General features: G+C 47.7%; 1 protein-coding gene across 11 annotated transcripts in view; it reads right to left on the reverse strand.

Annotated features, from left to right (window-relative positions):
• SMPD3 (sphingomyelin phosphodiesterase 3) overlaps positions 1 to 14,070 on the reverse strand; it is a 92,081-nt gene that overhangs the window by 31,273 nt on the left and 46,738 nt on the right. For 4 of the 11 annotated variants that reach the window (XM_028841549.2, XM_077984347.1, XM_077984349.1 and 1 more), the window contains exon 2: positions 8,244 to 8,418. The exons of the other annotated variants lie outside the window; for them this stretch is intronic. The gene's annotated coding sequence lies outside the window, so the exon portion shown is untranslated. The remainder of the gene's footprint in view (positions 1 to 8,243; positions 8,419 to 14,070) is intronic. 11 annotated transcript variants of the gene reach the window in all.

The raw sequence follows: 14,070 nt of genomic DNA on the forward strand, positions 1-14,070 counted from the left end.
GCTCCAAGGGAGATGTCCCTAGATGCACTGAGCTTGGTCAGGTTCCTGGATACTTCCACCTCTCCTCTGTAGCAGAACCGGCTGTGGAGATGGATGGACCTGTTCCCCAGGGCCTCTCTCCAAGCCTCAGTTTCTGCCTTCTTAAAATGAGGATAACACTGACTTTACAGGTCCAGAAATAATGTTTGCAAAGCGCCTGGCACCTAGGAGGTTGATTTATTTACCCACATGGTGATACTGGGGCCAGGTACCTTTGATGAGGCTGGAGCCTAGAGGTTTAGTAATGTACCCAAAGTCACACAGCCTTCCATCTGACTGTCAGTGTCAGACCTCATGCAGACCTGGGGCCTCCCAGCCTCATGCTACAGTTGAAGTTTGGGGTGAGTGAGGGTGAAGAGCAGCTGCTCACCTTGGGGAAAAATCTTGATTGAACCCTAGTGAAGGGGTTACCTTTAAGCCCCCAGTGTTATGGGAAGAGGGTCCTGATCCAGACCTCAAGAAAGGGCTCTGGGACCTGGCACAGGAAAGAGTTCAGGGTGAGTCCACACAGTAAAGTGAAAGCAAGTTCATTAGAGAAGAAACAAAAGAATGGCTGCTTCACAGAGCAGCCCTGAGGGTGCTGGTTGGCTATTTTTGTGGTTATTTCTTGATAGTGTGTTAAACGAGGGGTGGATTATTTATGACTCTTCCAGGAAAGGGGTGGGCAGCTCCTGAAACTGAGGGTTCCTCTCCTTTTTATTTATTTATTTTTTTTTTGAGACGGAGTCTCGCTGTGTCACCCAGGCTGGAGTGCAGTGGCTGGATCTCAGCTCACTGCAAGCTCCGCCTCCCGGGTTTTACGCCATTCTCCTGCCTCAGCCTCTGAGTAGCTGGGACTACAGGCGCCCGCCACCACGCCCGGCTAGTTTTTTGTATTTTTAGTAGAGACGGGGTTTCACCATGTTAGCCAGGATGGTCTCGATCTCCTGACCTCGTGATCCACCCGCCTCGGCCTCCCAAAGTGCTGGGATTACAGGCTTGAGCCACCGCGCCCGGCCCCTCTCCTTTTTAGACCATATAAAACCAAGTATGACTTCTGGAACATTGCCCTGGCATTTGTAAACTGTCATGGCGCTGGTGGGAGTCTCTTTTGCCATACTAATGCACTAGAATTAGCATATAATGAGCAGTGAGGACAACCAGAGGTGGTTTGGGTCACAATCTTGCTTTTGGCAGGTTTTGGCTAGCTTCTTTACTGCATCCTGTTTTATCAGCAGAGTCTTTGTGACCTGTATCTTGTGCTGACCTATCTCATCCGGTGACTAAGAATGCCTAACCTAGGCTGGATGTGGTGGCTGACACTGTAATCACAGCACTTTGGAGGCTTAGGCAGACAGATCTCTTGAGCTCAGGAGTTTGAGACCAGCCCGGGCAACACGGTGCAACTCTGTTTCTAAAAAATATACAAAAACTAGCTGAGTGTGGTGGTGTGTGCCCGTAGTCCCAGCTACTTGCACTGCTGAAGTGGGAAGATCGCTGGAGCCCAGGAGTTCGAGGCTGCAGTGAGCTGTGATGGCGCCAGCGCACTCCAGCATGGGTGACAAAGTGAGACCCTGTCTCAAAATAAACAAAGAATAAGAATTCCTAACCTTCTGGGAATGCAGCCCAGTACGTCTCAGCCTCATTTTACCCAGCACCTATTCAAGATGGAGTTGCCCTGGTTCAAACACCTCTGACGCCAACACCAAGGCAAGGGGGGTGGCATGGTTGAACAGGTATGGTCAGGCATCCTGTCTACATTTGGGTGAGACCCTGGGGGAGAGGTGTAGAAGTATCCCAGAGTAGCTGCTAGGGATGGTTGGTGAGAGGAGCTGCCCTTCAAACCTCCTAGGTCTCCGAGTAACACTCTAGGGTGGGGAGTGTCTCACCGGGTTTGTTCAACTTGATCTTCCAGTGAGTGGGACAGTGCCCCCACCTCAGTGAACAAAGATTAGGACATAAGCTAATGGGGAATTAACACAAAGCAGTAGTTTGTCATTTTATGCTTGAAAAAGGTCTGCCTTTAACGGTGCAAATAAATCTGCTAGTAAATAATTGAAGTCACATGAGGGAGCTGTCTTTAACAGGAGAAGTACACATTTTCATTTTGATTAACAAAATGTTAACCCCTCATTTCCCTCAAAGAAGCAGCAAAACAGAGGGCCTGGATCTCTGTTAGTTGGACTCAGTAGGGAGATCAACTTGCCTATAAATACTGAAGAAGATGAAGTTGAAGTTATGATTACATATGAAGCCCATTCATCTGCCAGTCATTAATTGTTATGTATATTGTGGACCTGACACCCTTTCAGAAGTTTGGATTACAAAGGTGAGAGACACACTTGGAAAGACTGTGCACTTCAGAGACCCATCTAGGTTCAAACCTGACCCTGGGCAACACTGGGCCTTCGCTTAGTCTCTGTGAGCCTTGGGTTTCTACTACTTTGCAAGGCTGTTGGGAGAATTAGATGAGATGATATTGGTGACGACTCTTTGTAAGCATTCAGTGATCAGTTATCCATTTGGAAAGATAATTCTGCAGGGAGCATGGGGTAGGCAGGAGGGGAGACAAGCAGGAAGGCCAGTGCAGTAGGCAAAGCAGGGAGATGGAAGGGCCAAGGCAGTGGGAAGAGAGAAGGGTCACATATCTGGGGGACATCTAAGAGGATAGAATGGTGTTATGGACTGAATGTTTGTGTCCCCAACAAATTTATATGTTGAAGCCCTAAACCCACTGCATGGCTGCATTTGCAGATGGAGGCTTTAAGGAAGTATAGATGGTCTCTGACTTACGATGGTGTGACTTAAGAATTTTCTACTTTTCCTTTTTTCTTTTTTGAGACAGAGTCTCACTCTGTTACCCATACTGGAGTGCAGTGGTGCCATCTTGGCTCACTGCAACCTCCACCTCCCAGATTCAAGTGATTCTCGTGCCTTAGCCTTCCAAGTAGCTGGGATTACAGGTGCCCACCACCACATCCAGCTAGTTTTTGTATTTTTAGTAGAGACAGGGTTTCACCATGTGGTCCAGGCTGGACTCAAACTTCTGACCTCAGGTGATCTGCCCACCTTGGCCTTCCAGAGTGCTGGGATTACAAGCATAAGCCACTGTGCCTGGCCAAGATATTTCAACTTTTCAATGGTGCAAAAGTAAGAGACATTCCATAGAAATTGTACTTTGAATTTTGACCTTTTCTTTTTATTATTTTAATTTTTTATTATAAAATGTTAGTTATTATTATAAAATAGACTTTGTTGGATGATTTTGCCCAACCGTAAGCTAATGTGAGTGTTTTGAACATGTTTAATATAGGCTAGGTTAAGCTATAATGTTTTCTAGTTTAGGTGTATTAAATGTATTTTCAAGGAACTGTATTTTCAACAAAAGATGGGTATATAGGGATGTAACCCCATGATAAGTTGAGGAGTATTTGTAATTAAGTTTAAAAGTGGTCATAAGGATGGGCCCCTGATCTGATAAGATTAGTGTTCTTATAAGAAGAGATGCCAGGCCAGGTGTGGTGGCTCACACCTGTAATCCTAGCACTTTGGGAGGCCAAGGTAGGAGGATCACTTGAGGCCAAGAGTTAGAGACCAGCCTGGCCAACATACGAAACCCTGTCTCTACTAAAAAGACAAAAATTAGCTGGGTATGGTGGTGTGCGCCTGTAGTCCCAGTTACTTGGGAGGCTGAGGCACACTTGAACACGGGAGGCAGAGGTTGCAGTGAGCTCAGATTGTGTGACAGAATGAGACACTGTCTGGAAAAAAAAAAAAAAAAAGAGAGATGCCAAAGTGCTCACATGAACCAAGGAAAAGCCATATGTGGACTTAGTGAGAAGGCGGCTGTCTACAAGCCCAGAAGAGAGCCCTTACCAGAAACTGAATCAACCAGAACATTGAACTCAGATTTCTAGCCTCTAACCTGTAAGAAACTAAATTTCAGTTGTTTAACCCACCCAGTCTGTGATATTTTGTTGTGGTAACCCAAGCAGACTTATACAAATGGATGGGGACCAAGGGGTACCTGGGTAACATGAAAATGGACCAGGAGGCTGGGCATGGTGGCTCATGCTTATAATCCCAGAACTTTGGGAGGCCGAGGCAGGCAGATCACTTGAGGTCAGGAGTTCAAGACCACCGTGGCCAACATGGTAAAACCCCATCTCTAGTAAAAATATAGAAATTAGCTGGGTGTGGTGGTATGACCCTGTAGTCCCAGCTATTCGGGAGGCAAAGCCAGGGGAATTGCTTGAACCCAGGAGGTCAAGGTTGCAGTGAGCTGAGATGGCAGCACTGCACTCCAGCCTGGGCGATGGAGCGTGAGACTGTGTCTCAAATAAACAAAAAAAAACAAAAACAAAAAAAACAAAAAGGAAAATGAACCAGGAATTTATTCAGAGGTCTCCTGGTTCAGGTAACTGTATGGCTAGTGAAGTTGTTTGCTGGCAGTGGGGGTGGGTGAATGAGTGAAGGCAGAGTTTGTGGTGTTGAATGACATTTGCATAGACATATCCAGACAGAAGTGGGATATTCAGACCCAGAACTCAGAGTTGAGGTCCAGATTGGAGCAGGTTTGAGAATTATTCGTGTGTAGGTGGACTCTTGGGAGTGACTACATTTTGTCAGATCACTTACTCTTTCTTTCTTCTTCAATTGGTCCATTCTAATTCTAATTTCTTGTTATGTAAGATAGCTTTTGTCTTTTATATTTTTGTAAAAATCAGATATTCTCCTTTGCTTTAAAAAAGTACAGTTGTGCACAACTTTCCCCAATTTTTACATGACTTTGTTTTCCCCTACTTGTAGAGAACAAGTCTTGTTTAGGAGCATAACTGATGTGGTTAGAATCTACTTGTGCAGTTAGAATTGCACATTTTTTTGAGGCTCATTTTGTCTTCAATACTTGTGATGTCAGTTCTCCTGTCATTCTTACACAATATCAGAAGAACATATCTCCTTTCACTTCAGCTTATTGGATAATTTATAATGCAAAATTTAAACTAGCAAATGCTTATTTCTTTCCCTCAGAGTTGAACTTGAAAGGCACAGTGTGTTTTCTTTAGTTCTAGGCTGAGCTGTTTTTTCATTTCTGGAAACTTATATTATTTCTTTCCTGATGTCTCCTTTATGTGTTCCTCATCCATTCATCTCTCTTTTCTAGGACTACTTTAGGGCTGTGATACAATTTTTCCATTTTCCAAATCAGTTATTTGCTCCTCTGTTTTCTTTGTCTACATTTTAGGTTTCATGTCTTACCTTATCCTCAACATAACTAATTTCTTTGTTCTATTTGTTTCTGTTAATGCCAATTACTACTTCCAGGTGTTTTCCAATTCTTTTATCATTTTCACCATGGAATTAAGGCTATTGTTTTTTCTGATCTGTTTCTGTTAGTATTTTGTTGTTGTTGTCATTTATTTCTTTCAAAGTAGTTATAATCCAGTTCATCTCCTTTGTTCCTTCAGATTCCATCATTTAAAAAACAAATTAATTGACATTTATTGGGTGCCTACTGCATGCAGACACTGCTGCTCATCATTTAGCACTTGTAACTGTCTGCTTTGCTTCTTAGTACAGCAGGATTCAGAATTCTTCAGTCACAGCTGCTTTGGGCAGGTTCTGATTAATTAATTCATTTATTTTCTCTTGTTCCCCAAAAGATTTAAGATAACTTAAACTGTATCCTATGCACAGTATGAGACTTTGTTTGTTTGTTTGTTTGTTTAAATAGGGAATTAGAGCTAAGGGAAAACAGAAAAAACAAGAGGCAATCAGGCAGAGCTAGAGATACAGAGAGAGTGAGTGAGGTGAAGTCTCATTCCAATGGTGGCCTCAGGTGGGCACAGAGATGTGTTTTATGACTGAGGCTTGTCCTATTGATTTTTGTTGGTGGTGTTGAATGACCCTTTGTTTTAAATTCTTGCTTGAATGGCTGCAGTGCAGAAGAGGCCCCCATGGCATCACTCCCTTGGCTAGCCCCCCCTGGGGTGGGAAATGCTTATATATATCTTTCCCAAGGGGGACGGAATTGAAAAGAAAAGGAAAAAAAAAAAAAAAAAAAGAGGCAGGATTATACGTCATATGTGGGCTGGGGGCACATAAACAGTGTAACAGTGACCCCTAACCTCATGGTTCACCTTCCAAAACTCAGTATTGATTGAGCTACTCATTAGCTGTGTATTTCCTGTGCTCAGAATCAGAGATTTTCCTTGTGTTGGGTGGCAACTGTAATCTGGTCGAGAGGAAGGCTTTTCAGGGGCTCTCTGTTCCCACAGAACTCGAGAGTGGCCTCATTTCACACTTCTTGGGAACTAGTTTTTCGAGTGACAGATTGATTGGTGTATGGGTGGTTACCAAAAAAGATTCTATTTTATTAGCTGTTTGTCTTGCAAAGTTAAATAGTTTTTTAAACTTTATCAAAATGTCATCATCTCCAGGGTTTAAAGTGTGCCCTCTGGCTTTGAGGGAAGATCTCAGTCCCATAGGTGAGTCCCATAGCCGTCATGTCCCAGTTTACCTCAAGTCATTGAGCAATGAGCCTGAGATGGGGCAGGTGAGCTCAGGCCTGTGGCTGCCCTAGTCTGGGCCCACTTAGGGGGTGACCCTGAGTGGCAGCTAGCTGAGCACCAAGGTGACAGACAGCTCTAAATTTCATCCCAGTGTCTAAACTGTCTTAAAAAAATACATCAAGGGAAAAGTAAAATCTAGACATTCCTATATATGAGAGACTATGTATATAGGTAATGTTGCTTTTCTGTGGAGAAGGAAATAGAAAACATTTCACTAACTCTTTTTTTTTAATTAAAAATGAGGAATATATCAAACAATGAAAAAGACTTTGGTTTCCTATTGTGGCAGTTAAAGAAGAGAGACAAACAGACTGAAAGTGGTTGAGGGAAGGCAGGGAGCAGAGTCCTGTCTCATGGGTGCCTCAGCTCAGTGTGCCTAGCCTGGGCAGCCCAGCCCTGCCCTTCCAGCCTCAGCGGGTGCAGCTCCTAGTTGTCTACTCTGTCCTTGGCCCCTCCCTCAGCCCCAAGTGTCCTGTCCAGAGTCAAGGCCAATTACTCCTAGTTCCTGAGTCCATTTCTAGTCCCTACTCCCAACCTTTCCCTGGCTGTCATCTCCACCAGGGCCTCCTCCTGTCTTGCCTGCATTGAGCCCCTTCCCTCCCAATCGGGCTGAAGTCCGTGATCCCTACCACCAGCAGCTCTGAGCTCATTCTGCCCTTGTCGAGCATCTCCAGATCTCCCTCTAACCCCAGGATCAATCCTTCTACCCGGCCTGGCTTGAGGGCCCCCAGTGACCAGGCCCCACCCTCCCCAGCCTCATTTGTGCCCCTCCCTTTCTCCTACTGATTTGATCTGACGGCCCTGACCTCTAGCGTTCACTGTTCCTGGAACATACCATGCTCTTTCACGCCTCCATGCCTTTGCACATGCTGTACCCTGTGTCTGGAACACCCTGGTGGTCCAGCTCCTCCAAGGCTCAGCTTTAAAGCTTCCAACCCCCTCCCCTCAGTCTCACACCCCAGGGCTTTGTACTCCAGGCAGCCTAGAGCCCCCTCAGCTCCAAGCACAGGGCCCAGTCCCTGATAGAAGCCTTCCGGGAACCTTGGTGGAATCAATAAAGTGATTTCTAGCCAGGCGGGCATGTCCATCACCAGAAGCTTCGATTCCCTTTGTACACACCAGGGGGCACAGCAGGAGCTGTGAGAACTACTCCCAATTGTTTGAATTAGTGCCTCAATGAGGCTACTTTCTCATAAAACAAAAGAAAACAAAACGAAAATGCAACATGGAGACTTGAAATCTAAAAACTGTGTGAACTCATGTGTATGTCGTGAGTGCCTATAGCTTACTGGAATCATCATCTTCATCAATATGATTATATCAAAAATGTTTTGGGGCACCCACTGTGTGCCAGGCACTGTGTTCAGAGCATTCCATGCACAATGTCTTGTTTCACCCCCTAAGCAGCCTGGGGAGGGTAGGTCTTATCGATCCCGTACTCAGAGATGAAAACAGGCTCGGAGGGGCATAAGTGACTTGCTCAGTCACACAGCTAGAGGGTGGCACAGATTCTGTGAGCAAGACTTATCTATGGCCCCATCCTGGTTAGCATTTTGACCGATGGGGCTCTCTAATAGACAGGAGCACCCATAGGTAAGGGAGGAACACCCCAGGGGTTGGGAAGTCTTGCTAGCCGCCGCCTTCCCCTCTTACCTGCCTCCTCCTCTGTCCCAGAGGGATTCAAGGTGGATGCTGCCACGATTTGTTCTTAACACTTGAGTGTGAATTCATCCATCAGCTGTTGTCCTGGACATCTGAATGGTCAGAAAACTGGCGGGGATTGGGAGGTACAAACCCAGCAGGAACCAGGTAGTGTTCTGCTCTGGGGCTGAGGGATGATGGGGAACACCCGGTCAAGCCCATTGTCTCTCCCTAGTGTCCTTCAGCCTCGTGCCCTCCATTTGTTCTCCATACAGAAGCCAGAGTGATCTTTCTAGGTACATATCTGGGCACCCTCCCAGCTGAGAACTCTTTCATGGCCCCCAGGATAAAATCCATGCCCCACGCCTGCCTCCTCTCCTGTCACACTTCTTGCCAAGCTTGTCCTCAGAGCTCTCCTCTTTCCTCCTTGGTCCCAGTCTCTCTCCAGCAGGGCCTTTCCCCAAACTGGAATTCCACGCCTCGTCTGGTTAGCTCCTCCTCATCTTCTTGCCTTTTGCGGGGGGGGGTCTCTTCAGGAAGCCTTCCCCCCTCCCCTGGTGGCAGTGCTTCGTCTTAGGGCCTCCTACAGTGAGCCCCCATTGCTCCTGGCACCACCCCAGAGGTGGCCTCTAGAGGGTCTGGGACCTGGGTCACATGTCAAACAGTCCTGGCCTCCTGCAGACAGGCAAGGCCAGGGGATGACAACCACAGGGAGGAATATGCCCCAAAGGCAGCCTTTCAGAGGGAGATGCAGAATCTAGTTCTGGGATGTTGGGGCTTCGTCAGGGAGGAAGGGAGTCCAAGAGGTGGGTGGGCGTCCGGAACGTGCTAGGGCTGTGACCACCTGGGCCCCTGCTGGAGCTGCAGCTGTGGATGTTGTTCTCAGGGAGAACAGGCGGAGGGGAAAAGAGGGTCAAGGACAGAAGCTTGGGGCTCATCCCATTTTTGGCTTGGTGAGGAAAGAAGAGCCAAAAAGAGCACTTGGGAGAAGAGGCAGATCACAGAAAAGGTGGTTAAAATATAGCACTGTTTTTATTTCGTTCTCAAATAATCTGACTTTTTTCTTTTTCACTTAGAATAGCTGGAAAAGGAGGGCCCTACGTGGCAGTCCCTGGGATGAGAAAACCATGTGTCAGAAAGCTGGTGCCGAATCCCTCGCGCTATTTTTACCCTCCTGACACTACCTCTTTGAGCCCCGAGGAGGATCCTGGCCTGAGGTGGCCGAGCTGGAGTCTTCCAGGCTGATGTGGCCAACCTTCACCTTGTTCTCCAGAAACCACCAAAAAGCTGGCTATTCACTTTTCTTGACCAGAAATAAATGCATCAGACAAGTGTTCTCAAGTAATCTTGAGGGATGTGAACACAAAATTATCCCATAAATTGCTTTTGTTTCCTTTCCTCAGTTCAAAGTTGGTTTTTGGTTGGCATTAGTTACATTAAAATTGGACAGTAATTCATGCTTTTAAAATAGAATCTCCATGTTCCCAAGTTTAGAAAGAAAAGCCACCTAGGAATGAGAAAAACGTGGACCTATGTGAAATGCCATTCCATTAGCCACAGAATGAATCTCTTATGGGCCTTGGTGGGAGCACCCATCAGGCGGGATTTGTGGCAGAGCACGCCGAAGCGGAGTGTGTCTGTGGTCACTTTTCATTCTGTTCCCCACTCCGGGTCAAGGAAGCCTTTGACATTGTGGCCAGGAGCTCTGGGGGCTCACTAACCTCTAATTACATTTCTTATTTAAAATAGTGATAAACAGTCTCTCTGTTGATTCAAACATTTAAAAACACTGAGCCTGTAGTTGTTGGCTCTGAACAAAGAGCAAATCCTCCCGGCCTCCTCAGGCCCGCCCAGCCTCTGCCTATACCTCTGGGTTCTCAGACTCTCATTCAAATGCTGAAGCCAGAAAATGTCCCTCTGGGTGGGCTTGAGGGGAGGTCACTTCAGGATTCAAAATCAAGACTGGCTAGGCTGTGCAGTGAGGCCCCATTTTCCCCACATGGGGACTTCTGGCTTCTCCTATTACCTGGCTCCTGTTCTGGGTTCAAGGTGAAGGTCAGGAGGTGAGAAGGAGGAGCCACCATCTTACCCCACTGCCCCATGATCTGGTGCCCCATAGCATGTCCACTCACCACTATCCTTCATTTATGAGTGTCAGCCCCTGGTCCCACAGGCCTTGGATGTAAAGAGAAAAACTCTGCTGTCCCCACGCCCCCAGTGCATCTGCTGCCTGGAATGGAGGGAAGTAGGAACCCCTTCTAGGGCTGTGGGGTCCCCTTTAAGAGCCAAGTGCCATCCATCCCATCTTGTAGACACCCACAAAGAAGGAGCCTTGAGGCCCAGGCTCCCTAGAGGCAGCTGATACAATGTAGGGGCGGGTGGGTGGGGAGGAAGGAAGAATGGTGGTCAGACCTCCCACTGGCCATTCTTCCTGGATGACTTAGAACCCAATCAGCTGCTGCTTGCCTAGACTGCCAGGTTGCCTTGTCCTCTTCATTTGGAAGACTGCACCAGTGGCCAGGTATGGACTTTGCTTTGTAGTGACCATGTCCAGAAAGGAGCCCCTTGTTATAAACACAGTACATCAGTGACATCCACGATAAACCCAAAGCCCTGCCTTGTCTCAGGGCTAAGGCCAAGTTGGCCTGGGCCCAACTTCTCTCCATAGCCTCATGCCTCCCCAGGCACCAATGTGGATGTCACCACACCTCTCCACTCTACGCCATAGCAGGGTAGCTACTATTGTAGTCACCATTTTACAGATGAGGAAACTGAGGCCTAGAGGGGTAAAGCATGCTACCAAGATCACAGTGGAGGAGCTGGGATTTGAACCCAGGTCTGTCTGACTCTAAAACCAGTGCTCTTCTCAATCCACCCTGCCACAGAACCTCCTAGTCCCACCTCCTGCCTCTGCCAAGTGGCCTCTAGAAGGAACCACCTCAAATACGTGTCAGGGGTGATGTGGTCCTGGGTAAGGGTCAAGGGCTTTGTGGAGGTGCTGGAAAGTCCAGCCCAGCTCTGCTAGGGTGTCCCCCTGACCTTGCCAGCATGACCCATTTGGTCTGTAATTTTAAACGATAATTATGGATTAGCCTGGTGACCATCAGGCCCTTCTGCTACATCCCAGGAAATGGACCTAACCCTGTTACAGGGCAAATCAGATATAATCAGCTCCTAATTCAATATGGTTGTTCTAAGTCACATTTATCAAGGGACAGAAGCTGGCCCATGGGTTAGACTACAGTAGTGGTTGGATTAGATTCACACAAGAATCCTCAACTTGCACTTTCTGACAGTTTTCTAAAAATTAAATGGAAGAGATGAACTTTTTTAGTACTATATGCTATAAGTACGCAGACTTGTATGTCCCACACACAGATGGGGGCATCTTTCAGACTGGCCATGAGTCCCTGCAGTCTTGATCTACCATGGTTGTGCCTCTCAAGCACCGACAAAGGTGCCTAGACACCTGGAACACTGCTCTGTTCAAAACCAAACCTGGGCAATCACCCAGTGTGCAGGGCTGGCCATACCAGCCCCGTCTGTGGCTGAGGAGTGTAACTGGGTTCAGGTACATGGCAACTTCTGGCCAGCTCTGAGTGAGAGAGGATTTCTCTTCTAAGTGGTGGTTTGTGGGATCACAGAGGCCAAATAATAATCAGATTATTGGATGCTTGTGATTGGATCTGTTAGTTTTGCACTGGATTGAACTTTTTTCTCCTGACTCCCACCCATCGCCTTCAGAGTACTGCCAGTGCCACCCTCTGTGAGGTGCTGGCCTCAGAACTCAGACAGTGAAACAGAAGTACAGAGTCTTGAATGAACGACCCAGGCCAGCATCAGTGAGTGTCAGAACTGGGACTTGAGCTCCGATTTGTCATGCTCCAAAGTCTGGGCATTTTTCACAGCATCCCTGGGTCTCACCCTTTTTCTGTCCCAGTCCACCTGACGGAAGAACGGGCTGAGGGGAGCGGCATGCCATATCCTGTTGCAGGGAGCACTTCAACATGTAGCTGACACATTTGGACCTGATGTCACTGGCAGTGGTGGTTTTCTGAGCCAATTTTTCAGGTTTTTGCTGCCCGGCTCAGTGGTGATATCCAGGAGGGAGTAGAAAATGCAATACTTGAGTTTGGGCAGTTGGGGCTGGAAGTGGAATTGGGGGTGATGGCGTATAGGAGGCAGCAGGGGCTGGGGGGTAAGTGGGATGTTATGGGGGGTGAGTTTGAAGACAGGGCCCTGTCTTTGGAGCATGCTTTAGAGTCAGGGTGGAGGTGGGACAGGGCATCTGTCCAAGAATCTCCCTGATCCTGGCCTCGCCTAAATGGTAATTGTCTGAGATCCCCACACCAGTAGCCTGGTGCCAGGAACTTCAGTCTTCTTATTGCAAGGGGAAGTTTCAGGGCAGTGTGCTGGCCAGGACAGGAGAATTTCATAGGTACAAGGCAGGCTGTCATACCAGTTTTCTGGAAGCCTTCTTTTTTTTTTTTTTTTTTTTTTTGAGACAGAGTCTCGCTCTGTCGCCCAGGCTGGAGTGCAGTGGCGGGATCTCGGCTCACTGCAAGCTCCGCCTCCTGGGTTCACACCATTCTCCTGCCTCAGCCTCCTGAGTAGCTGGGACTACAGGCACCCGCCACCACGCCCGGCTAGTTTTTTTTGTATTTTTAGTAGAGATGGGGTTTCACCGTGTTAGCCAGGATGGTCTCGATCTCCCGACCTCGTGAGCCACCAGCCTCGGCCTCCCAAGGTGCTGGGATTACAGGCGTGAGCCACCGCGCCTGGCCTGGAAGCCTTCTTAAAGCACCTAGGACCTTATAAATGCCTTCCTCTCAGATCTTTAGAATCCCAGCAAGGCCAACATGCCAAATGGCTAAGAGGACAGCAGCTTCCAGTTTATCCTCACTTGTCATGGCTTTGTGTTCAGCTCTCTTTCCTGTCTGCCAGCCTAGATGACCAATAGCGACCCCAGGCCCACACCAGCCAATTCTCTGAAAACTCAAAGAGGCGGTAGCCACAAAGAGGCAACAAGGTGCTACAGAATCCTACCCAGCCTTCCTTAGCAGGACCTCCCTGCAAGCGCTGACTCTCCTTCACCCACGCCACGGCTGGCTAGTGACCTTCCTCTGAGTCACGTCTCTCTCCCTTTTAGACCGTCATTTCCCTGACTCTTCCTACAATTAATAAGGTCTAATTCTTAGAATAAATCTCTGATTCCATTATACTTGTAGTATTCTGCCTCCCTGATTGAACCCTGAGTGATACAGCACCTCACCTCTGCAGGCCTCCATTTCTCTCCTCTATAAAATGGAGATGGTATGTGACATGTGACACACCACCCTAGGAAGGGGGCTGCAGCTGGGTGCTGAGGGCCAGGAGGCAGGGATTGATTCTGTGTGCATATTTGTCATAATCTGAGGACAAGCAATAAGCCAGAGTCATGACTCAACTCAGTGTGGCTTTTCATCTTGCACAAGCTGTAGCAGCCCCACAGAGCAGGGCCCACGTGAGGTCAGTGGGTACATTTATGCTGGTGGTGGAGGGCGTGGTGACTCCTTCCAGCGGTCTGTTCGGTAGTGATTGGCTATATAGCATGGGGAGTGCTATGCCTGAGTGTTCAAGGTGACGGCAGGTCAGTGCCTTTCCTGATTGGATGCTGGAATGCATTCAATAGTTAGGAATTCTTAGGAATGCAGCCTCCAACTGGAATGTCATTCCCCTGGAAAACCAGTGTATGCTGAGTTAGGAGACTTCCAGGAAGATGCTGAGAAGGGCTTGTTGGGCCTGAGATGTGCTCTGCTGACTTGCTGGAGGGGAGGCTTTGTTTCTATAATGATGATGA

The sequence above is a fragment of the Macaca mulatta genome, chromosome 20, assembly GCF_049350105.2.
Source record: "Macaca mulatta isolate MMU2019108-1 chromosome 20, T2T-MMU8v2.0, whole genome shotgun sequence".
Lineage (NCBI taxonomy): Eukaryota > Metazoa > Chordata > Mammalia > Primates > Cercopithecidae > Macaca > Macaca mulatta.